General features: G+C 45.7%; 1 protein-coding gene across 1 annotated transcript in view; it reads left to right on the top strand.

The window, feature by feature from the left end:
• The window catches only part of SETDB1 (SET domain bifurcated histone lysine methyltransferase 1), a gene marked incomplete in the record, with an annotated part of 3089600 nt that overhangs the window by 1615372 nt on the left and 1447635 nt on the right, over nucleotides 1-26593 (top strand).

Genomic DNA, 26593 nt, shown 5'->3' with positions numbered 1-26593 from the left:
ACTCCAGACTCTTCCTGGTACCCAGAAAAGAGGGCACATGGTGCCCCATCCTCATCCTATCCATTTTAAACACCTTTCTGGTGATACCAAAATTCATAATGCTCACCCTCTAGCAGCTTCTTCCTATGCTTTCCAAGGATGCTTGGTTAGCCACCCTAGACCTAAAACAGGCCTACCCGCACATCCCAATCAGGGAATCATGCAGGAAATACCTACGTTTCAGAACAGGATCACTGCACCTTTAGTTCTCTGCACTTCCCTTTGGCTTATCCACTGCTCCCAGAGTTTTCACAAAACGTCTGGCTCCGCTATTGCTTTTGGTAGACAAAGAAATATTCAAATTTTCCCATACTTAGACGACTGCCTAATTCCGGCAGACAGTCAGGAAAAGCTGCTAAAGCACCTGACCTCTGCAAAGGACCCACTGACCTCCCTGGGGTATACTATCAATGAAAAGAAATCAAAACTAGTACCCACACAAAAAATTGTATTCCTGGGAGCAAGCCTGGACACAACATCCCAGATGGCATTCCTTACACCGGAAAAACAAACGTACCTGACAACCTACTTCTCTCAGCTAGCCACGAGGACCCAGTTATCCGCAAGGAAAGTCCTGCAAGCTCTGGGGTTCATGGCTTCTTGCATTCTACTCATTCAATATGCCAGACTGCATATGAGGAAACTACAGTGGTACCTAAAAAGCCTTTGGTGTCAGCACTCTCAAGACCTGGAAACTCTTATACCAATGATACCTTGTCTTAGGAAAGATTTTCTTTGGTGGGCAGAAGCATGCTACCACAACAAGGGACTTCCCTTCTCACTACCCCACGCTGCCCAGACCCTCACCACAGGCGTGTCAGACTATGCCTGGGGTGCATTCAGGGCCACTGAACCCCAAATCAAATACATATGCACATCAATCAAAAAGAGATGTTGGCTGTTCAGCATGCCCTAACAGCTTTCAGATCCCTACTCTCCCCAGGGCTTCTACTGATCAAAAGAGACAACACCACGGTGATGTGGTACATCAGCAAGCAGAGAGGGGACTCACTGTTATCCTCTGTGCATGCTTGCCATAACCCTTTGGCACACGGCCTTAGTCATGCAACTACACCTGTTAGCACAATTCCTGCCAGGCTGTCTGGCAGATAACCTAAACAGATACCTGCTAGACCCACACGAGTGGCAGCTAGACCACAGAACCTTCACCCTTTTAACCCAGAAATGGGGCACCACGAAGATAGACCTCTTTGCTTCCCACTCCAATCATCAGCTCAACAAATTCTTCACCAGGGAACCTCACAGCAAGGCCTGGAAAGTGGATGCTCTATCCTTCCAGTGGGTAAACTTCTCACTCTATGCATTTCCTCCTCTACCACTCATTTCAAGAGTACTGCGAAAAATAAGGAAGGAAAAACCGAGGACAGTTCTGATTGTCCCAGACTGGCCACTACAGCACTGGTACCCACTGCTGTGCAGCCTGTCACCCCTGCCACCATGGCACCTACCTTAGATCCCAACACTCCTGAACCAGAGGAATGGGGAATTCATGCATCCCCAATTGCAGACCCTCAGTCTGGCAGCCTGGCTTATTCCCTGACCTCTCCTCAAGCTGCCAGTCTAAGCAAAGAAGTTCTAGATGTTATATATGAGACCAGACACCTCAGCACTAGAAAGTCTTGTGCTGACAAGTGGAAAAGGTTTTGCATCTGGATCCAGGCTAAGGTAGCCAGAACAGCACAGCCCTCCCTACCTCTCATTCTGGATTACCTGGCAGACCTACTACATAGGGGTCTATCCTTCTCTTCTATTATAATTCATGCCTCTGCCATCTCTGCTCATTTCAGCACAGAGCCACCTCTTTTGTTGCACCCTCTCATCAAACAGTTCCTAAGAGGGGCTAACAACCTGAGGCCACAAAGAAGAACTCCTACCCCAACTTGGGACCTAAACTTTGTGTTGGAAAAGCTCACCCTGCCCCCCTTTGAACCTGCAGCTTCAGCAGAGTTAAAATTTCTCTCTTGGAAAACAGCCTTGCTTCTGGCCATCACTTCAGCTAGAAGAGTATCAGAGCTGCAAGCACTTATGGCTGTAGAACCATTCATCATTTTCATGCTGACAGGGTCTCCCTCAGGACTTAACCCATCCTTCATGTCAAAAGTGGTGTCCAGTGTGGCTCAACCAATCCATTCATTTGCCCACCTTTTTCCCTAACCCAAAAAACAAGGGGGAAAGGATTCTGCACTCTCTACATGTGCACAGACAGCTCAGATTCTACCTAGACAGGACCAAGTCTTTTAGGAAAACTGATCAATTGCTAGTCAGCTTCACTGCAGGAGCAGAGGGCAAGGCCATATCCAAACAAACAATTTCCAAATGGATAGCACATTGCATCCATTTCTGCTACAAACAGCATGGAAAACCTCCCCCAAAAGAGGTCAGGACACATTCCACCAGAGCAACCTCCACCTCTGCAGCTTTCCTCAGAGTGGTCCCCACCAGGGACATCCTGGAGGCTGCAACATGGACATCTGTTCATACCTTCACCAAGCATTATCACCTGCCTATCTTCTCCAAATCCAGGGCAGGCTTTGCCACTGCAGTTCTTCCAGGGTATCCTAGCCAGCCTCCAGTCTTCTTGACTTTCTTCACCTTTTTCTTCAGCTTTGGGAATCGACCCAAATGTGATGACTGCAGCAGTGGAACACGAAAAACATAGTACAGTTGTGTACAGTTATCATAAATGTAGATGTTCAAGTGTATTCACTGTTGCAGTCCTGGATGTCCTTCAAGGATGCATCTGCAGTCATCACATATGGGTTGTCCTGCCTCAGGCAGCCCTTCGGTCGGCCGGATTCCAAAGTCTGGGTCCGGCGTCGGCTGATGTCGCCCTTTCCCCGACGTCAGAGTGCCTGGGGTATAAAAGAGTCAGCCAACGCCATCTTCCCCAGTCTTTCTTGCCACGTGGTGCCCGAAGCAGACGCAGTTTGCAAGTGCCGGTCGGCCAGCTCCTGTAATTCAGCTACCGAAGACTTCAAAAAGCTAAGTACCCCGTTGGGGACTCTTTCTTGCCTCAGCCGATGTCAGATAAAGTTAATAATTGTTTAACTTGTGGGAAACAAATACCTCATAAGGATTTCCACTCTTACTGCCTCCCCTGCCTAGGCCCAGACCACGACGTCTCGGCCTGTTCAGCCTGTGCTTCCTTCAACCGACGCACTCTTAGACGTTGTCGGAGTTTGCAGAGGAATTTTTTGGGGCTAGTTTTTCGTACAATATGCCGTCGGAGACTCCGACTTCACATTTAATTAAGAAATGGAAGGACAAGGACCGACACACGCGGGCCGCGGTTTCGGCTGAAACCACGGCCAGGCCTACCGCGAGTGTCTCTGTCTCGGCTGAAACAGAGTCCTTGGTACTTCCAGCCACCGAAACCGCTCAGCCGACTACCTCGGTCCCGGAGGTCCCGGCTAAGTCTGTTATTGAATTTCCAACAGAAACTGGTGTCCTCGAACCTTCCGACACCATACCTTTAGACAAAACTACACCAACATGTGGTGCAGCCAGGCCTCCTGCATCCATGTCCATTAAGGCATTCTCTAGGGCTAAAGCTGCTAAACTCTCCAAAGCTTTGCCTCCCAAGGTTATCCCTCAGGGACCCACTACAGGTTCACAGATTCTAAGCTTAGCAGAGGACCTTATCTCCTTAATTAGGGGCTCTCAACCTCATCCGGGCAGGGGCTCTCAACCTCCTCCAGACAAAAGGCCCAGGGTTGAGCCCTCTGATCCCCACTCCTCAGATGAGGCCTCTGATGGCTCTACTCTCTCGGACCACCAGGAGGAGGCTTTTTTGGCCTACGAGGATTCTGATGCAGAGGAATCTATTCCCTCGGCCTCCCCTCCTGAAGAGTTTTCCTTTGGGGAGACACTTCACACTATGAGAGAGCATTTCCAATGGCAGGGCCAGGAATTCTCTGATTCCAGGAAGAGATAAAGGACCTTCTTGCATTTGCCTCAGCATAGACCTTTGGCTATTCCTCCTGTTTTAAATGTCATTGATGATGTGTACTCTGAATCTAGCACAACCCCTGATTCTCTTCCTCTGGCTCCTGTCAAACCCGATAGGTACTACAGGGTCCCGGACTCACATCTTCACCTTTACAAGGCCCACTCTGCTGATCCAGAAACTATTTCCCAGGGCCCTAAAGGGGTTGCAGCTGCCACTACTAAAAATCCTCTCCCCTCTGAAAGGGAGTCTAGAGCTTTAGAGAGATGGGGTAAAAAAGTGTATACTTCTGCTACTCTTTCTATGAGGGCATTAAATTGTCAGTTTCATATGATACAATACCAAGAGTATTTGTTAGATGAATTGCATAAAAAACTGTCTTCACCTGAACCCCTAGATCGCAAATCACTTCAGGATCTGGTACATAACTCCCAACAGGTTAGCAACCATTTCTTGCAATGTGGTTATGATGCATTGGAAGCTTCATGTAGGTCAGCTATGACTGGCGCAGTCATACGTAGGCATGCTTGGCTGAAGAAACAATCTCTGCCAGACCATGTCAAATCAAAGCTTCTGGATGCTCCACTGGAAAAGCAAAAGTTATTTGGCTCCACGGCTCAGGAGGTCCTAAAGAAAGTTGAAGAAAAGGCAAAATCTGTACAAACAGTCAAAGATTTTCTCCAAGTTCAACCACCAAGATTCAGCAGGAATTGGCCTTCCAAAAATTGGTCCTTTCCAGACACAGAGGTTTCAGAGAGGCAAGAACAGGCGTGCCAGAGGTAGAGGGCAAGCTAGAGGCTGCTACAGAGGACGTCAATGGCAGCCTCCCAACCAGAGAGGTAATGCAGGACCTACAACTGCTGCACAAGGACAGGCTCAATGACTTTACTTTGACACCGCCAAAAAGGGCTCAATTGGAAGCACCCTTGGGCAGAAAGCTTTCTTTATTCTCAGAAAATTGGCACAGTATTACAAGGGACAAATGGACACTACAAATAATAGACAAAGGATACAGGTTCCATTTTCACACATTACCAAAAAGAAAAGGCATGCCAGACCTGCTACCGAATCAAAGGGCAGAGGCTTGGAAACAAATCTCCAGCTTAATGCAAATGAAAGCTATAGAAAAGTTCCTCTCTCAGAACAAGGCCAAGGATTTTATTCCAGACTATTCCTTGTTCCAAGAAAAGAAAAGCAATGGAGGCCTATTCTCGACTTGTCCGCACTGAATACTTATCTCATTGTGCCAAAGTTCAAAATGCTGACTCTACAGCAGCTCCTTCCCATGCTGGGCAAGGGGTCTTGGCTGGTAACTCTAGACCTCAAGGAGGCATACCTGCATGCCCCTATCAGACAAAGTTGCAGAAGACACCTCAGATTTCTTGCAGGTTCAGAGCATTATCAATTCTCAGCATTGCCCTTTGGCTTATCTACTGCGCCCAGAGTATTCACGAAATGCCTGGCATCAGTAATTGCACACTGCAGACTTCAGGGGATTCAAATATACCCATATCTGGACGACTGCCTTATACAAGCGGACAGCCAACAAACTTTGGTAAAACACTTGAATTACACCATCCACCTACTTCAGGCATTGGGATATACAGTCAACATTCACAAATCAAGTCTTGTTCCATCCCAAAGAATAACCTTTCCTGGTGCGAATCTAGATACAACCACCCAAATGGCTTTCCTCACAGAAGAAAAACAAAGTCAACTACCAGATTACTTCAAAAATCTGACAAGACAAACTCAGCTGACTGCAAGGAAAATCCTGCAGGCCCTGGGTTACATGGCTTCTTGCATCCTTCTGATTCCACAAGCAAGGCTACATATGAGGAAACTACAATGGTACCTAAGGAGTTTATGGACTCAGCAGAGTCACAGCTTGTAAACTTTGATACCACTCATTCCATGCCTTCAAAAGGAATTTTTGTGGTGGGCTCAAGCAAGCCAGTCAAACAGGGGTCTGCCCTTCAGCAAACCAATAGCCAGCAAAACCATTACAACGGACGCTTCAGACCATGGATGGGGAGCGCACATGGAGGGCAGATGCATTCAAGGTCTATGGTCTCTAAAAGAGCTACGCATGCACATAAACCAAAAGGAACTGCTGGCAGTGATACATGTAGTCGAAGCCTTCAAACCCTTTCTGCATCAAGGCCACCTACTAATAAGGACAGACAACACCACAGTTATGTGGTACATAAACAAGCAAGGAGGCACCCATTCCTATCCTCTTTGCAGACTGGCAATGAATCTATGGGAACTTTCCTTGAAACTCAACATAGAGCTGCAATCTCAATTTGTGCCAGGGAAAGACAATATACTGGCGGACAGCTTAAGCAGAAATATCATGGATGCACACGAATGGATGCTGCACCCAGACATCTTTCTACAGATAACACAATCATGGGGAAGGCCGGACATAGATCTTTTTGCCTCCCCCCACAATCATCAGCTGAAGAAATTCTGCTCAAAGACATACCACCCACAAGCATGGAAAGTGGACACCCTCTCTTTCAGCTGGAGAACTCTAACAGTGTATGCATTTCCACCTCTCCCATTAATGACCAAGGTCTTACTGAAGATCAGGACAGAGCAGCCAAAAGTGATTCTGATAGCTCCGGACTGGCCAAGACAGCACTAGTACCCACTGTTAAAGAGCATGTCACGCACAAAACCATGGCCTCTTCCTCAATGGCCACGTCTCCTGACACAGCACAGTTACAAAACTCTGCATTCCAACCTGAAAACCTTGCAACTAACAGCCTGGAAAATACCTTGACTCCTCCTCAGGATAGGCTATCCCAGAGAGTGAAGGATATTATCATGGAAGCTCGCCGGCCTTCCACAAGAAAGACATATTCAGCAAAATGGAAAAAGATTTCACACTTGGAACACCACAAAGGGCCTAGATGCGACAGTGATGAACATGGCACGTATCCTGGAATACTTGGCAGAAATGTTCCACAGTGGTCTGTCTTACTCTTCCATTAAAATTCATGCTTCAGCAATTTCAGCAGAGTACAATACTGATCCACCTGTCTTTTCACATCCTCTCCTAAGGCAGTTTCTAAGAGGAATTAAAAACATCAAGCCTCCAAGGACACCGCCACTGCCTACTTGGGACTTTAACTTCGTGTTGGAAAAACTAACACTGCCTCCCTTTGAACCAGCAGCATCTGCAGAACTACAGTTCCTGTATTGGAAGACTGCCTTCCTTTTGGCCATAACCTCAGCAAGAAGAGTATCTGAGTTACAGGCCCTCATGGCAGTACAGCCATTTATTATTTTTCATCAGGACAGAGTCTCATTGAGAACCAATCCTACATTTATGCCAAGGGTGGTATCCAGGGTCTCATTAAACCAAGCTATTCATTTGCCTACATTCTTTCTGAATCCACAAAACAAAGGGGAGAAACTTCTGCACACCCTGGACATACACAGACAGTTGCGCTACTACTTCGACAGAACTAAAAGTTACAGAAAAACTGACCAGCTGTTGGTAGCATATGCTGCTGATGCACAAGGAAAAGCAATTTCCAAACAGACAATCTCAAAATGGATAGGGAATTGCATTCGTTTTTGTCACTCCTTTCATGGAAAAACTGTGCCAGCTAACATTAGACCTCATTCCACGAGAGCCACAGCCGCCTCCACAGCCTTCTTAAGAGGGGTGGCTACCAAGGACATTTTAGAAGCTGCTACATGGAGCTCCGTGCATACATTTTCCAAGCATTACAATTTACCTTTATATTCCAGATCCAGAGCAGGCTTTGCTACGGCAGTCCTGCAGGGCATTTTAGCTATACCATCCCATACATAGATCCTCCACCCCCAGATTGGCTATGGTATTCTACCCATATGTGATGACTGCAGATGCATCCTTGAAGGACATAGTACAGTTTTGTACCTACCATAACTGTAGATGTCCGATAGGTATGCATCTGCAGTCAGGTTTTCCCTCCCTCCTTCCCCTCTGTGGTATTTCTTGGGTAATACTCCCTCTTATAGCTAGCTGGGGTTATCTATTATGGTGTATTTGTTTTTTATTACTGTGCATGTTTGGAATATTTTGCATTTCCCCAAATTTAGCCTTCCTTAGAGGGCACCTGGCATCTGGGGCAAGAAAAACTGAGGAAGATGGCGTCGGCTGACTCTTTTATACCCCAGGCTCTGACGCCGGGGAAAGGCGACATCAGCCGGCCGACCCAGACTTTGGAATCCTGCCGACCGAAGGGCTGCCTGAGGCAGGACAACCCATATGTGATGACTGCAGATGCATACCTATCGGACATCTACATTTATGGTAGGTACAAAACTGTACTTTTCCCTCCCTCCATCCCCCTTGTCTATCTCTCTCTCTCTCTCTCTCTCTCTGTCGTCTCCTCTTACAAGGAACTTTTGGCATTTGCTTTCTACTGGTAGTGTTCTTCCACCATAACCTAGCTCCTTATTGGGGGCTCCTGACAGGGCAAGAAAAACTGATGTAATGGCGTTGGCTGCCTGTTTTTATACTACTGACGACCCAATGTCAGTCCTGGAGCGAGGGCAACCGATGCAGAAATACTAAGCCTCTGGTATTCAGGCCAACCGAGGGCTGCCCTGGCAGGGATAACCCAAATGTGATGACTACAACAGTGAATACACTCTAACATCTACATTTATGGTAAGTGTACACAACTGTACTTTCTTCCTTTTTTCAAAATATCCCAGGATGTCTTAAATAAAAACAACAACAACCTTCTGCCTGTCCGCCGCCTGCTCATAAATACAAATTTAATAAAAATAACCCTCCCCCACTGTCTTTCAGTCTCAAGTGTGACCCTGTGAGCGTTGTGCAGTAAAGTGGTTTGTACTACTTGCACAATGGCCCTCAGTGAAAGTCAGCATAGCTTATATTACTCTTTCAGGACATAATTCAGTCTCATATGTAGCAAGGTGCATAAAACTTGGAGAATTTTAAAGAGACTAGATATATTCTCTGTTGTTAGGATGGCTTTCTTTACATTTTAATACATTATGTATATGTATGTTTGTTTATTTTTTATAGATGCATGCATGCATGCTTAGTTGAGTGGATTTGTGCCACCAACAGTCTCTTTTCAGGGGAGACCTGACAGGGTATTTGTAATGGTTAGGATTCTAGGAAGGTTCCCCTTCTCTTTTAGTATGCCACTTGTGATCTTTTATATCCAACTGGCTTGTCACAAAGTCAGGCAGATGGCGCCTCTTTTCATGCCTCGACTGAAGGAAGTCATACTCTGTAGTACAGCCCCCACCCCATGCTACACTGCAGTGTCAGTATTGGAAAATGAATCCAAATACCTGGAGTGGGAATAGAATCCACAGCCTTCTGATCTTCCAGCATTAAAGGTAAGTTTGTTAGCTGTTCAGACTAAAGCATTGGTTCTGTTAGTAGAGTTGTTACATGTGCAATCATATATAGTATAAATGCAGTGCTGTCACATGTATAATCATGCATAGCATAAAAGTTGTGCACAGTATCATAATGGATCAGGATGGTATTGTGCACTATCACAAATAAACTAAATATATCATCACAGGCAGAAAAACGTAAAAGATAACACAGATAAATGTAAACGAAGATACAAAATAAGCAGTTTATTGATGACCAAAAAAAGTGTTTTAGAGAACTGGGGAAAAAAGGTAAAAGGAATTGAAAGACCACCAAAAAAAGAAGATGATACATTTTGGAAAAATATTGATAAAGATCCTGTGGAATATAACAAAGATGCTAAATGGATAGAAGAAGTAAAAGAAAGAGTAAGAATTTCAAATGTACAGAATATGAAGTGGGATGAAGTAACGGCCAGAGGGATTGAAAGGAAAGCCTCTAATTGGAAAACCCCAATCCCAGATGTAGTACCTATCTTCTGGCTAAAAGTATTAATATTTGTACACTGAGATTAGCTATTAGTAGGAACTGTTTATATGTGCACCCTGAACAGACACCAGTGCCTGGCTAACAACATGAAAAATGATGCTCCTACTTGAGTGAACCTGCAAGCTACCCTAAAAACTTTAGACCATTAACTTGCCTTCCGATAACATATAAACTGTACAGTGGAATTGATGTCGACAGAGTTTATAGTCATTTAGAAGAAAACTCAATTGTAGCAATAGAACAAAAGGGTAATGAAAGAAAGTCATATGGAACAAAGGATCATTTTTTGTTATAGTCATAGTGGAGAATTACAAAAAGGGGAAGAATCTAAGTATGGCATGGATAGACTACAAAAAAGCATTTGACGGTATCCCACACTCATGGATAAAGGAGTGCTTAAAAATGTATAAGATGCACTTTGCACTGATAAACTGTATCACAGCAACCATGAAACAGTGGCAAACCACTTTGCAGTTGAGTCATAGTAAAGGACAAATTATTATTCCAGGGATAAAAAGGGTCTATATTATAATCTCAAAGTTACGGAAAATTGAATACCATATGGTCGACACCATATGATCGAAGTTCTGTAACTTCGAAATTAAAAAAAAAAAAAAAAAAATTAAACATGAAAAATTTACCCTGACAGGTTAAAGCAGGGGGGCAAGCCCTCTGCACCCACCACACACCCCCTGCTTCCTGAAAATGCCAACTCCTAGATCACGCTACAGTATAGGAAAGGGAAATTGTCTCTTTCTGCAGTATACTTTGTTAAAGTGCAATCTCGGAGTTGGTATATTTAAGTAGCAGGGGGTGTGGGGGCCGCATACCCTTTTGTTTTATTTTTTTGTTTGTTTTAAAAATACATTTCATGAGGATTTGACGTTATACTATTTAGATCAGTAGAGATCGATGTTTACTGATTCGAAGTAGTAAAATGTCGATCATCTGATATATACCCGGATAAAAATTCAAATGGGGATAGTACTGAGTGGCTCTCTGTCACCGCTGCTCTTTTGCCTTGCCATTAACCCATTAAGCTGTTTGCTTAAAAGATTAAGTCATGACTGTAATATGGCTGTCAGAAAGCAACAAAGTGTAAAGACTTCTCATCCTCTGTGGATGATTTAAAACTGTATAGTTCATCAGGTGAGGAACTGAAAGCACAACTTCAGGAAGTCAAAACTTTTTCAGATGATATAAGAATGTCATTTGGTCTTGAAAAATGTGCAAAAGTATCCTTTAAAGTCGGAAAGCTGCAACACCAAGAAAACAACAGATGTTATTTTGCCCTATCTGCCATAATTCTTGCCCGAAACCGAGCATCGGTTCCGACTTGGCCTAATACAAAAGCTCGAGACTAACCCCTTTCCTTGATGCTTACTGTAGAATACCCAGATCTCATTTGCCTCTGAAGCGATCAAGGTGTTTTCTGGCTGGCTTGTTGGCTAAGTAGTTCTTTTATTACATTTCTGTCAATATTCTCTTAATCTTTTATAGGGAATCTCTTTCAGTGCCCTTTTTTCTTGTGTGCGAAATATTTCGTACAGGATTTTTGGGTAGTTAGTGAAAGTTTCCTCATCTGTTTGTTAGACTTACTGTCTTCCACAAGCTCATTTTTTTTACAGAGCTTTCCCTGTTGTTGCGTACCCGTTTAAGTTAGAGGGTTCTTAGCAACCCGTTTAACTTAAGAGGGTCGCTCCCTTATCCCTGTGTGTTTCCTTTTGGCTTAGGAGAATCCATTTTAGTTAGAGGGTTCCTCTGCATAGTTTTCTTCTTTTTGTAGTGGTTAATATTTAGATTTACATAATTACGTGTGTGGTGTGTTTTTGTAGTCAGTAGAGTAGCTGCTGTTGGTTTAACCTGTAAACACTTTTCATAGCCTGTTGGCAGTATGTTTTTGTTAAGTTTGGCTTCTAGTTTTGAACAAACTATTTTCATTGTTGCTATCGGTAGTGCCCTTTTTGGTCTTGGGTATGTCTAAAGAGCAGAAGGAACCAGGGAATTCAGGGTTCAAAAAATGTGATAGTTGTAGTCAAAAGATGTCGATTATGGGTGGGCACACTAGCTGTGTTTATTGTCTTGGTGCCATCCATTTGCAAGATCCGTGTACCATTTGCCATGGATTCAGTGTCAGGGTTCTGCAAGAGTGTAAAAATAAGGTTATTCTCAGGGGCTTATTGAAGGTTCCCTTCTCAGAAGCTTTAGAGGGATCCCAGAGCTCCAAATCATCATCTCCCTCTTATTCTTCAAAATGCGACAAAGTGGCTAAAAGACCTGCTGTCTCGGCTCCGACTTCAGAGCCACCTAAAAAAGCGGTAGCTTCGGAACCAAGGGCTTTTGGCTCCGAGACATCTAAATCTACCTTTGCTTCTCCATCTGTGACCATGGAGCCGATAGAGTTGCTGACTAGGAAGACAGTCTCTGATCTTGGAGCTAGTTACTCCCACTTTGACATCACCCATTTTGGAAAGGGCAAGATCTCTTTTGTTATCATCTCGTTCCTCCAGGAGCTTGTCTGAGGATGACATGGAACGGGTGGTGAAGAGACTGTTTCGAACACTGGCAAAAATGTATTCGCCTCCGACCTCAAAGGAATCGGAACCGTCAAGGCACCATCTTTGATTTCTCCTCCGACCCAACCTGTGGTTTCAGAGCCAGAGATCTTGGGTCCGATAGTAGTGGAGGCATCGGAACTGAGACCTCCATTAGGTTCGCCGGTCCCAACATCTGCTCTGACTTCCTCGGTTCCATCGGATGTCGAGGAGTCTAGGAGCTGACATTCACCTGTTAAGTCCGGGGAGGGAAGTCAGCCCAAACAGTTGTCCAATCAGACTCTACCCCTCGGTGCCTCGGCCGGGTTGAGCTCGGCTCCTACATTGGCTTTGGAGCCACCCGCTCTGCCTCAGAGTCAGTCCCCTGTCTCTTTGGAGCGGAGGGCCTCTTTGGAGCTGGGCAGAGGGGCTTTTGAGCTGATGGAGAGAGTACTGTCACCCCTGACAGATCCACTCTCTGGCCCAGGTTTTCTTTCCTTCCAGGCACCAGTGTTGGTCTCATCATCACCTTCTCCCTCCAAGTGTAGAGACCCAGAGCCCCAGGAAGCCCCTGTGGATGGCATCATCCCTTCCGAAATTTCACCAGAGTACCCCTCTGAGGAAGCACCTCGAAAGCAGTTGTGCAAGAGGAAGCACAGACTCCTCTGAGTCTCTCACCTCAGATACCGATCTGGATTATTCAGAAGGGTCCCCCTCTGAGGATGTCTCCTTTGCTGACATCCTCGAGATCCTTAAACAGAGGGGAGGCTGGAAGCCCACCAACCCTTCAGAGGACGAGTCTGTATACCTGGAGGCTTTTGGTTCTTGCCCTTCCATCTCCTGGGTATCTCCCCCCTATGACCAACTTATGAATGTAATATCTCGTAAGGCCTGGACTTCTCCAGATTTTGACCAAAGGTGTCCTGGTAGATGCAATGGTGGTGGCAGTGGCCGCCAAATAGGAGTTGTCATAGACCTCTACATCTGTCCATCCTCCAAATTAAGAGTTGCGGACTATGGACAGAAATGGAAAGTGTGCTTTTTTTCCAGCGGCCTTTACCCTGCAGTCGCTGAATTACTTGACCCATTTTGCAAGACTTGAAAGAGATCTCCTGAAAGAGCTGGGAGATGCTGTGTGGGATACTGTAGCTTCGGGTATTGCAGATAAAATTTCCTCCCAGCTCTCCACCCTTAACTCGGTGGTTAACTCCTCCATGCGACTGATTTAATATGCAGCTGCTGGAGCGAGCAGGGTAGCAGCTACATGAATTTCCTTGAGGAGACATTCCTGGATGCATTTATGCAGTTTTGCCGAACCCTACAAGTCTTTCTTCACCAATACCCTCTTTAATGGTTTGTCCCTTTTTGGACCAAAGGTGAAAGAAACCTTGACCAGGTGTGAACTCGAGGAGAAAACCTTGTCTGCCATGGGAGTCCATTTTTCCGCCCCCTCTAGACCTTATCCCAAAGGCTAGAAAGGTGGGAAAATGTGGTTCCACAAATCCCAAAAATCCCAAAAAGGTTTTTCCAAAACTCATGGTAAAATTTCCCCCAGGGGCAGAGGGGAAAGTAACAGTGGAAGACGCTGACCTCGCGGCAGAGGGAGTCCCCAGCATCAGGGCAACAGAGATGTGTTGCAATACCACAGAAAAAAAACAGATAAAGTATCCAAAGCAACACACGAAAACTGCAGATAGTATCCATATTTATTCTAAAACCTTAGCGCCTCGACTTAAACAGTCTTCAAGAACAGAGGTGCGTTCTCTGGTAGGCCCTTACAACGTTCGTGAAAGGAGGCCCACCTGCTCTTCTCTGGAGGCAGTCAGAGGATGCTTTTCACTGTACCCAAAAAGACAAATGGGTACAGACAATTATATCCAGAGGTTATTACATTCTCTTTTCCACCCCCTCCCATAAATCAGTCCATTCCAGACATTCCACCCGGTCAGAGGGACAAGGCAACATCAGAGGTACACAAGAGTCTAGAAAAACATCTGGAACTTACTCAAGTATGTTCTTCGTGTTTCACTGTTGCAGTCATCACCTGTGGGTTATCCCTGCTGTGGTAGCCCTCGGCCGGCCCAAATGCCAGAGTCAGTGTTTTTCTGTGTCTGCTGCTGTCGCTTGCTGTCTGACATCAGGTTGTCAATGCTATAAAGGAAGGCAGCCGATGCCATTATGTCAGTCTTTCTTGCCGTGGAGCCCATAGCAGAAGCCGTTTGTAAGTGTGCCATTCGGTCACTACCAGAGTTTGAATTTCAGCTGAAAACGTCTAAAGCCAAGTACCCCGTTGGGGATCCTTTTTTCCTGCACTAACCGATGTCAGAAAAAGTTAACAATTGTCTCATCTGTGGAAAGCAAATATTACACCGAGATTTTCATTCATACTGCATCACTTGTTTAGGCCCAGACCACGATGAACCCATTGCCAGTTCTGTGCCCTCATTAACGCGAGAACCATTTGTTGTAGAGCTGTTATTGTAGCCGAAATGGCGATGTCCTTCATGGATGCATCTGCAGTCATAACAACTGGGTTGTCCTGTCGTCAGGCAGCCCTTCAGTCGGCCGGATTCCAAAGTCCGGGTCCGGCTTCGGCTGATGTCGCACTTCACCCGACGTCATCTCTGTTGGTCTTCGGGTATAAAAGCATCAGCCGACACCATTTTCTTCAGTCTTTCTTGCCGTGGCGCCAAGCAGAAGCTGTTCGCAAGTGCCGGTCGGTCGGATCCAGAGATTACTTCTACCGAATACTACTAAGACTTCTAAAGCTAAGTACCCGTTGGGGACTCTTTCTTGCCTCAGCCGATGTCAGAAAAAGTTAATAATTGTTTAACCTGTGGGAAACAAATACCTCATAAAGATTTCCACTCTTACTGCCTGCCTTGCTTAGGCCCAGCCCACGACGTAGCAGCCTGTTCGTCCTGTGCTTCTTTCAACCGACGAACGCTTAGACGTCGGTCGGAGTTTGCAGAACAGTTTTTCGGTTCTGATTTTGCATACATTATGCCGTCGGATCCTCCGACTACGCATTCTGCCAAAAAACGCAAAGAAAAGACCGACACTCGCGGTCCGCGGTTTCGGCCGAAACCATGGTTAAGCAAACCGCGAGTGTCTCGGTTTCGGCCGAAACCGAGAAAACTGATCAAAATACAGCTGAATCTACCTCTACAACTGAGGTCCCTGCTAACACTCTTGAATCGGCCTCAGAAATTTTACCCACTACGGTGCTTACCACTGACTTATCAGACACCATTCCCTTGGATGTCTCTACCCCAGCACGTGGTGCTGCTAGGCCTCCAGCAGCCATGTCCATTAAGGCCTTCGCCAGGGCTAAAGCAGCCAAGACTACTAAAACAGTGCCTGTTAAACCCCCCTCAACCAGGCCCTCTTCCAGTTCTCAAATGCTTACTTTGGCAGAAGATTTAATTTCATTAATTAGAGGATCTCAATCTCACCCAGACAGGGCCTCTCAGCCCCAGAGAAGAGACCTAGGGCAGAGCCCCATGAGCCAGTGTCCTCTGATGATTCTGCTGATGAATCAGACATAACTGACCAGCCAGAGGCTCCTTTCTCCAATTTTGAAGATTCTGATGCTGAAGAATCCATTCCAGCTGCTTCCCCACCAGAAGAATTCTCCTTTGGGGAAACCTTGCATGCCATGCGAGAACAGTTCCAATGGCAGCAACAGGATTTTTCAGACTCCAGGAAAAGACTTAGGACCTTTTTGCACCTTCCACAGCACAGGCCCTTAGCTATACCTCCTGTTCTCTCTGTGGTGGATGATGCTTTCAATGATGTCTGCTCCGCTCCAGATTCTTTACCCCAGCCCCTGCCAAACCAGACAGATTTTACAGGGTGCCAGATACTCATCACCACCTTTACAAGGCCCCTCTTGCAGACCCGAAACTATTTCCCAGGGTCCGAAGGCAGTATCACCGACCATAACTAAAAAGCCTGTTCCTTCTGAAAGGGAAGCAAGGTCATTACACAGATGGGGTAAACAGGTTTACACTTCAGCCACTCTCTCAGCTAGAGCTTTAAACTGTCAGTTTCACATGATACAATACCAAGAGTTTATGCTTGATCAGTTAACTAAAAAGCTAACCACTGATGAATCTCTTGATAAGAAATATGTATTAGAAATGGTAAATAACATACAGCAAGTTAGTAACCACTCTTTAAAATGTGGCTATGATGCACTGGAGGCTTCATTTAGATCAGCCATGACTGGCACTGTAATTAGAAGGCATGCATGGCTAAAGGAGCAAGCTTTACCGGATCATGTTAAATCTAAATTGCTAGATGCTCCTATGGATAAAACAAGTTTGTTTGGTACACCTGCCCAGCAGGTTATGAAGAAAATGGAAGAAAAGGCAAAATCAGTCCAGACAGTTAAAGATTTCTTGCAGGTTCACACCGCAAGGTTTAGCAGGAACTGGCCTGCCAAAAATTGGTCCTTTCCTGACTCCACAAGACCTCAAAGGGGCAGGAATAGACGTTCCAGAGGCAGAAACCAATCCAGAGGAGGTGCCTACAGAGGACGACAGTGGCAAGGTAACAACAGAGGCACAGACTCAACACCTGCCACTACATCAACACAGCCACAGTGACTTAATCCTAAACCCGCCTACCAGGGAACAAATAGCAGCTCCTCTAGGCGGAAAGCTAACCTTATTTTCAAAAACTGGCACCACATAACAAAGGACAAGTGGATTTTACGAACCATAGATCAAGGTTACGGTTCCACTTCCACACTTTACCAGACAAAAGAGGAATGCCAAATCTACCTCCAAATCAAAAGACAGAGGCTCTACAACAGATAATGGAGTTAGCAAACATGAGAGCTGTGGAGAAAGTGCCAACAGCAGAGCAAGGAAAGGGGTTCTACTCCAGACTATTCCTAGTTCCAAGAAAGGAAAAAAGTTGGAGACCAATTCTAGACCTGTCCACCCTGAATACTTACATCATTGTCCCAAAATTCAAAATGCTGACCCTACAGCAACTTCTTCCCATGCTGGGCAAGGAGTGTTGGCTGGTAACTCTAGATCTCAAGGAGGCATACCTGCACGTCCCCATTCGACCAATCTGCAGAAGATACCTCAGATTTCTTGCAGGATCAGAGCACTATCAATTCTCAGCATTGCCCTTTGGCTTATCTACTGCGCCCAGAGTATTCACAAAATGCCTGGCATCAGTAATCGCCCATTGCAGACTACAGGAATTCAAATTTATCCATACCTGGACGACTGCCTGATACAAGGAGACAACAAAAGCAAGCTGACAACAGATTTACAAAGGGTCATTTACTTGCTTCAAGCACTGGGATACACAGTCAATTTACAAAAGTCAAGACTGATACCATCCCAGACAAGGACTTTCCTGGGAGCGGAATTGGACACAGTAAGACAAATGGCATTCCTAACTACAGAAAAACAAAAGAACTCCCTCTTTACTTCTTGGCACTAACAAAACTGAACAAGTTAACAGCAAGAAAGGTACTGCAGGCCTTGGGTTTCATGGCATCATGCATAATCTTGGTTCCATTTGCCAGACTACATATGAGAAAACTACAGTGGTACCTAAAGAATTTATGGTCCCAACACAGACACAGCCTAGAAACGGAAATCCCACTAATACCATGCTTAAAACAGGAGTTCCTATGGTGGGCTCAGGCATGCCAGTCAAACCCAGGCCTGCCCTTTCGCAAGGGTCAAGCAAGCCAGACCATCACAACAGATGCTTCAGACCTAGGATGGGGGCGATATGCTGGACAAATGCGTACAAGGATTGTGGACACAGGACCAACTTCACCTGCACATCAACCTAAAAGAAATGCTGGCAGTAAAACTGGCAATCCAAAAGTTCAGACCATTTCTCAAGGAGGACCACTTGATGATAAGGACAGACAACACCACAGTCATGTGGTACATCAACAAACAGGGAGGCACTCATTCTTACCCCTATGCAGAATGACTTTGGAGCTGTGGACCCTGGCACTCAGCTACAACATCCAGTTACAGGCAATATTTGTGCCAGGAAAAGAAAACTCTAGCAGATATGTTAAGCAGGACCACATCGGATGCCCACGAATGGCAGCTGCACCCCGATATCTTCAAGACCATCTCAAGAAATGGGGAATGCCTCAGATAGATCTATTCGCATCACCTTTCAATCACCAGCTCAAAAAATTCTGCACAAGGACATTCCACCCACTAGCATGGAAAGTGGACTCGCTCTCCTTCAGCTGGAAAGGCCTAACAGCATATGCATTCCCACCTCTTCCCTTGATACACAAAGTACTACTAAAATCAAGGAGGAACGTCCAAGGATAATCCTGATAGCTCCAAACTGGCCAAGACAGCATTGGTACCCACTGCTGAGGAGCATGTCTCGGAACAATATGTGGCCAATACCCTGATGCCTTTGATGCTAACTCAGAACAACTTCAGCACCATGCATCCAAACCTAAAACGCTGCAACTGACTGCATGGAACATCACATAGCAGCTGCTAATACAGAACTTTCACAAAGAGTTAAAGACATTATTCTTGAAGCACGCAGGCCTTCAACTAGAAGGAATTATGCTGGGAAATGGAAAAGGTTTGTCATTTGGAGTTCTGAAAGAGGAAAAGATGTATCAAACATAGATATGCCTAACATTCTGGAGTATCTGGCGAACTACTTCATTCAGGCCTGTCCTACTCCTCCATCAAGATTCATGCATCAGCTATTTCAGCAGAATACAGCTTTGATCCACCTGTTTTTCACACCCTTTGCTCAGGCAGTTCCTCAGAGGAATCAAGAATGTAAAACCTCCAAGGAAACCACCATTGCCAGCTTGGGACTTGAACTTTGTGCTAGAAAAATTGACACTATCACCTTTTGAACCAGCAGCAACAGCAGACCTACAACACCTGTCATGGAAAACTGCTTTCCTACTGGCAATTACTTCAGCAAGGAGGGTTTCAGAACTACAGGCCTTAATGGCAGTGCAACCCTTTCTAATCTTCCACCAAGATAGAGTGTCCATGAGGACTAATCCTACATTTATGCCTAAGGTGGTATCCAGAGTGTCTTTAAACCAAGCAATCCACCTACCTACCTTCTTTCCCAACCCACAAAACAGAGGGAAAGAATACTGCATACCTTGGATGTACATAGACAGCTACGCTACTACTTGGACAGAACAAAAATAGCAGAAAGACTGACCAACTTTTCGTAGCCTATGCAACAGGAAGGGAAGGAAAAGCTATTTCCAAACAGACAATCTCCAAATGGATAGGAAATTGCATACGATTCTGTTACTCCTTCCATGGAAAACCAATTCCACAGAACATAAGACCTCATTCTACAAGGGCAACAGCCACTACCACAACCTTCTTACGAGGAGTGGCTACCAAAGACATTATTGAGGCGGCTACTTGGACCTCCGTGCATACATTTGCCAAGCATTATAATTTACCTCTATATTCCAGATCCCGAGCAGGGTTTGCCACTGCTGTTCTGCAAGGGATCCTAAACACACCATAATCTACTTTTATCCTCCTCCCTAGTTGGCTATGGTATTCTACCCAGTTGTTATGACTGCAGATGCATCCATGAAGGACATAGTACAGTTTTGTACCTACCATAAATGTAGATGTCCGAATTGGATAGCATCTGCAGTCAGGATTACCCTCCCTCCTTCCCCTCTGTGGTACTCCTAGGGTGTTTACCCTTCTAATAGCTAGCTAGTGGGGGGATTTCTTTCATGGTGTATTTGTTTGTATTTAGGTACATACATGCTTATTTTTGTGTTTACCTCTATCTTTTGGAAACATTGGCATCTATCCAAAATTTTTAGCCTTCTGTAGGGCTTCTGGCATCTGGGGCAAGAAACACTGAAGAAAATGGCGTCGGCTGATGCTTTTATACCCGAAGACCAACAGAGATGACGTCGGGTGAAGTGCGACATCAGCCGAAGCCGGACCCGGACTTTGGAATCCGGCCGACTGAAGGGCTGCCTGACGACAGGACAACCCAGTTGTTATGACTGCAGATGCTATCCAATTCGGACATCTACATTTATGGTAGGTACAAAACTGTACTTTCATCAGCAAGCAATCCATAGACATTCCAAAAAAAAGTAAGGATAAAGATAGAGACAGACCACTCAAGGCTAAGCCTTCCAATGACTCCACTGCGACACAGGTCATCATTTCTCCAGATTTCAGTGAGGCCCTTCGCAACCCCTGATGCCCGATTCAGTATCTTTGCAGGCCTCTACTGAGAGTCTTTCGGAGTCTGATATGCTACAGACATTATTTTAGTCTTCCAAGCCTTTGGTTGTCTCTCCCTCGGTTGGGTCTGGAGTCACGACTCAGGCACCAGCTTCCGAGGAGGTCTTTCGCACTACTGAATCTAGACAAATACCATTTTCTCCACCTACTACAGTTTCTCTCAGACTGATGGATACTGTTAGGCCTAGAGGCAAGGCCACTCCTAAGAAAACTACATCTAGCCACCATTTTACTCCTGCTCCACCACCCCAAGCTAAAATGTTTAAAATGGCAGAGGTTCTTATCACCCTTATCAGGGGTAGTCAGGTCACAACTTCTAAAAGGAAGAGACCTTTCTCCTGAGGAGTCTGATTATTCAGTTTTTGAAGAGGAACAACTAATCTGACTGCTTATGAGGATTCGGATGCAGAAGATTCCATTAATTCTGCCTCCCCACCAGAAGATCCTTCCTTTGGGGAAGCTCTTCACACCCTCAGGGAGCATTTCCACTGGGAGTCCCAGGAATTCCATCAGTCTAAGAAAAGACCAAGAGTTTCTAGAGCTGCCCCAGCATGGACCCTTGGCCATCCCTCCTATCATAGAGGTGGTTGATGATGTCTTTCATGAATCCAGTTTAACTCCTGATGCACTCCCACCTGCTCACAGATAACCTGATAGGTATTACAGAGTACCAGATTCTCACAAACACCTGCACAGAAATCCTGCTGCAGACCTGGAGGTCATTATGCAGGGACCTAAAGGAGGTAAGGCTAGTTCTAAAAAGAACCCTGTTTCTCCTGAGAGAGATTCCAGAGCTCTGGACAGATGGGGTAAAAAAGTATACACCTCTGCAGCCTTAGCTGTCAGAGCACTCAACTGTCAGTTCCACACGTTAAAATTTCAACAACACACTTTGGAACTATTAAAACAAAAGATTTCTACCTTTCCTGACTGTACCAATTCAAAAGAGTTAGCAGATTTACTGCACTCTACTTGTCAAGTGGCTAAACACTCTTTACACTGTGGATATGACACCCTAGAAGCCGCAAGCAGGGAAGCAGTGTCATGATCTGTCATTAGGAGACATGCATGGTTTTAGGAACAACCTCTGCCTGATCATGTCAAATCTAAATTACTTGATGCACCTTTGGATAAGGACCAATTGGAGAAAAAGCAGAAGAGTTGCTTAAAAAAGATGAAAGACAAAGCAAAATCTATGCAGACAGTAAAAGATTTCCTTCAGGTACAACCTCCTAGGTTCAGCAGGAATTTTCCCTCTAAACCCTGGTCCTTTCCTGCACCTAGCAGACAGGGGCAAGGTAAGCCCTGCAGGGACAGACCACCCAGACTCCTATCCCAGTGTCAGCAGAGAACCAAATGGTGGACCACTGCCACTCCAAAGGCAGGGAGTTCTAAGCCACCCCTCTAGGGTAAAAATCCTTTAAGGACTCCCTCTCCTCCTTCTGCACTCCTTTCACTCACCAACTACCAAGAACCATTGGGTCTTAAGTATCTTTTTTCAGGGATATTAATTTTCCTTTTACTAACTCCCAATTCTAAGAGGGTACCCTTACCTCAATATCACTGAGCAGAAGCACTGGAACTTGTCCAAGCTCACTTATCCCTAGGGGCAGTGGAACTGGTCCCCTCAGATCCATCAAGCAAAGGCTGTTGTTCCACACTAGTCCTTGCTCCTAGGATAGAGGCTGTTTGGCACCCTCCCATTCAGAACATCTTCCTGGCAGTCACCAAATTCAAAATGCTAACTTGGCAGCAGTTGCTGCCTAGGCTGACCAAAAATGCATTGTTAGTTACCCTACTTCTACAAGAGGCCTTAACCCTGGCCATAGCCTTTGGCAGACAGTAAAACATTACAAATTTACTCCTTATCTGGACAACTGCCTCATTCAAGCAGATGGCAAAGAATAGCTTTTCCAGGACCCCCTGTTTGTCAAAGCTCTCCTAACCCCCCTCAGGGTACACCATCTACTAGAAGAAATCAGGACAAAATACCCTGCAGGAAGATCATTTTCTTGGGAACACTGCTGCACACAGCAGCCCAAGTGGCCTTCCTATCCCTGAAAAAGCGGAGATTCCTGCAGCTCTTTCTCACCAGCTGGCGTCCAGATGTCGCCGCACAGTGAGAAAATCCCTGTAAGCCTTGAGTTGAGGTACATGGCATCTTGCATCCTTCTAATTTCTCTGGCCAGGCGTCACTTGAGAAAACTTCAGTGGTACCTAAAGAACCTGTGGAGTCTGCACCCTCTTCCTCCAGGGACCTCTCAACTGCTGATCCCCTGTATAGGGGCTGAGTTTCTCTGATTGGCAGGGGCCCCTGCTCAACACTAGAGTCTTTCCTTCAACCTCTGCCCAACTGGGCAGACCACTACCACCAACTCCTCAGATTTAGCTTGGGACGATCACCTAGAAGGCAGGTGCACCCAAGGTCTTTGGGATGCCCACCGCCTTCCCTTACACTTATACAAGAAGAAAATGAGTGCATTACAAAAGACTCTGACATCCTTCTCACCCCATCTCAAGCCAGGGATTCTCCTAAACAAAATAGACACCACCACAGTAACAGGGTACACCAACTAACAGGGAGGGACCCTATCTTACCCCCTGTGCGGGCTAGCCATGAACCTCGGGCTGGCAGCTTCTTCCATGGAACTACACCTTATAGCCAATATCCACCTGGGATCAACCACATCCTGCCAGAATACTTAAGCAGATACTTCCTGGTCCCCCTAGAGCGGCAGCTATACAGACAAATCCTTTTACAAATTGCCCAGGAGTGGGGGTTTCTAGAGCTGGATGTTTTTGCTTCGCATCCCAAGCAGCAGCAGAAAAGATTCTTCAGGGGGTATCGCCACCTAGTTAAGCAAACATATCCTACACATTATCACAGAGGCCAGATGGCCCAGCACCAGAAAATCTTACACAGGAAAATGAAAAAGATTCTGCTCCTGGAGCCAGTCCAGAGGGGAAAATACCTCTCCACCTTCAATACCTCTTTTCCTGGACTGCCTAGAAGAGCTACTTAATACTGGCCTCTCCTTCTCCTCTATTTAAATCCACGCCTCAGCCATTTCAGCTCATTTTGATACAGAACAGCCCTTGTTATCCCACCGTTTGATTAAACAGTGAGTCAGAGGGCCTTCTAATATCGGACCTCCCTGAAAGCCTCCCACTCCAGCCTGGGACCTGAATTATGTTTTGGGGGAAAAACAACTCTACCACCCTTCAAACCTGCTGCCTCAACAGAACTTAGATACCTCTCCTGAAAGACAGCTCTATTCCCTAAGGCCAGGGCAGTGTTTGCCTCTGCAGTTCTGCAGGGGATGTTGACCCATTACTAGGTCTCTAACAAGTCCTACCACCCCTCTCCTCATCTTTGGGAATCCTCCCACAGGTAATGACTGCAACAGTGAAACACGAAGAGCATAGTACAGTTGTGTACACTTAACATAACTGTAAATGTTCGAGTGTATTCACTGTTGCAGTCCTGGTTTCCCACCCTCCTTCCCCCTTATATCTTCTTTCTTCAGGGAGACGTACGTTTCTAATGGTGGCTTTAGCCACCAGGACCACTTTAGCATATTTACTTGGGCCTCTGACTGGTTAGGGCAAGAAAAAACTGATGTAATGGCGTCTGCTGCCTTCCTTTTTAGCACGGATGACCTGATGTCAAGACAGCAAGCGACAGCAGCCGACGCAGAAAAACATTGACTCTGGTATTCGAGCAGGCCGAGGGCTACCACAGCAGGGATAACCCGCAGGTGATGACTACAACAGTGAATACTCTCGAACATCTACATTTATGGTAAGTGTACACAACTGTACTTTCTTTTTAGTTCCAAAAAAGACAGGGGACTGGAGACCCATTTTGGATCTCAGGAGATGAATGGGTCTGTAAAAAAAAAAAAAAAAAAAATCAAATTTCCGGATGGTGACACTGCAGTCTATATTCCTTTTTCTCAGGAAAGACGATTGGATGTGCTAGATAGATCTTCAAGATGCGTACTACTATATAAAGATGGACAGGTGATCCAGGAGACACTTGCGCTTCCAGCTGGGAGCCAGTCATTACCAATTTCGAGCCCTGCCCTTTGGTCTCACTACAGCCCCCAGAGTATTCACCAAATGCATGGCAGTGGTTACCGCTCATTTGAGACGTCTAGGATTGTGTGTTTCCATATCTAGATGACTGGCTCCTAACCGCTCCCACCCAGCATCTACTACTACTACAAGCAAGGGACGAAACAACACTTCTTTGCTTCAAGCTGGAGATTACAATAAATTTCAAAAAAATCTGCCTTGTCACCTTCATAGCATATTACTTTCTTAGGCGTAGAGGTGGATTCAAAGGAAATGTTGACAAAACTTACCCTCGAGATAATTTGGTCCCTACACCGTCAAATCAGGACCTTGATGTCAAGAAGAAAGGTTCAGGCGAGGCCTGTGTTACAGGTTCTGGGTACCTTGTCAGCTGCAATTCTCCTAGTTCCTCTAGCACGTCTGCACATGAGGGTCCTCCAGTGGTCCATGCAAAATCTACCTCTGTCACATCAGGTAATTATTACAAATTCATGCAAAAAGGATCTTCTCTGGTGGCTTCAAACGAACCAGCTGTTCATGGCTCGCCCGTTTGTATTCCCGCAACAGACCGCTATACTGAGTCCAGACGCTTCCCAGATCGGGCGGGGGGGGGCATTATCTGGGAATAACTTTTCAAGGTTTATAGCGAGAGCACGAAAACCAATTGCATTTCAATGTCCCAGAGATGTGAGCTATGCTCTATGCATTGCAGGCATTCCAGGACTCTCTTCCGATAGGAACTATTGCAATTCAGACAGACATGTCAGTTGTGTGGTAACAGTGAGGAACCAAATCATACCCCCTATGCCGAGAGGCACAATGGGTATGGCAATGGGCTGTCGCTTTTCAACGTTTTCTGATAGCAGCACACATCCTGGGCAAATCCAGTGTAATAGAAGACAAACTCAGCAGAGCGATTCTGTTGCCTCACGAGTGGTCCCTGAAACAAGAAGTTGCGGAAGATATCTTCCAGAAATGGCGCCAGCCTTACTGCGACCTTTTCGCCACTTCCATGAACGCCAAATGCAGCAGCTACTTTGCCGTCACCCCCCCCCCCCAGAAAGTCACCAAGGGATGCACTCATACACGATTGACCCCTGGGACTTCTTTATGCCTTTCCACCCTTCCCCTTAATACCCAAAGTACTTCAGAAAGCCAGCATATTGAACAACACTGTGATAGTCATTGCACCTTACTGGCCTTGACAAATTTGGTTCCTTTTCCTCTGGGCCCATCTTCTGGATGAAACATGGATTCTGGACCAAATTCCAGACCTTTTGACCCACTCATCGGGAATGTTCCATCCATCAAGTTGTCAGCATGGCTGCTCCAATTCCACGTATAGTCAGGTGTTTCGATTTCTCCTCTGCAGTTAAACATAACTTGATCTCTTCCCACAAACCTTCTACCAGAAAACCGTATTTCAGTAAATGGAAAAGATTTTCATATTGGGCCATTAAGCATAATATAGATCCCTTTACAGCTCCTATTAGCAGTTCTAGAATTTCTCTCCAAGCTCTGTGACGAAGGTGCATCAGCAGCTACCATCAGAGTACAGCTAGCTCCAATATCTAGTTTCCATATTGGGAGAATGTGAAATTCTGTCATGTCCCATAAACTATGCAAGGCCTTTTTGAAAGGTACCTTTCTGCTGAGAGTGCCAGTCAGAGAATGCCCACCTGTTTGGGACCTAAATTTTGTCGTATCTGCCTTGATTTTGCAACCCTTCGAGTCCGCTTCATCTTGTGATGAAAAAGTTTTGTCATGGAAGACTGTTTTCTTGGGG

This window comes from Protopterus annectens, chromosome 8.part0 (assembly GCF_019279795.1).
Source record: "Protopterus annectens isolate FY-2018-M chromosome 8.part0, PAN1.0, whole genome shotgun sequence".
In the NCBI taxonomy this organism is placed as follows: domain Eukaryota; kingdom Metazoa; phylum Chordata; order Ceratodontiformes; family Protopteridae; genus Protopterus; species Protopterus annectens.
This window is presented reverse-complemented; position numbering and strand designations above follow the sequence as displayed.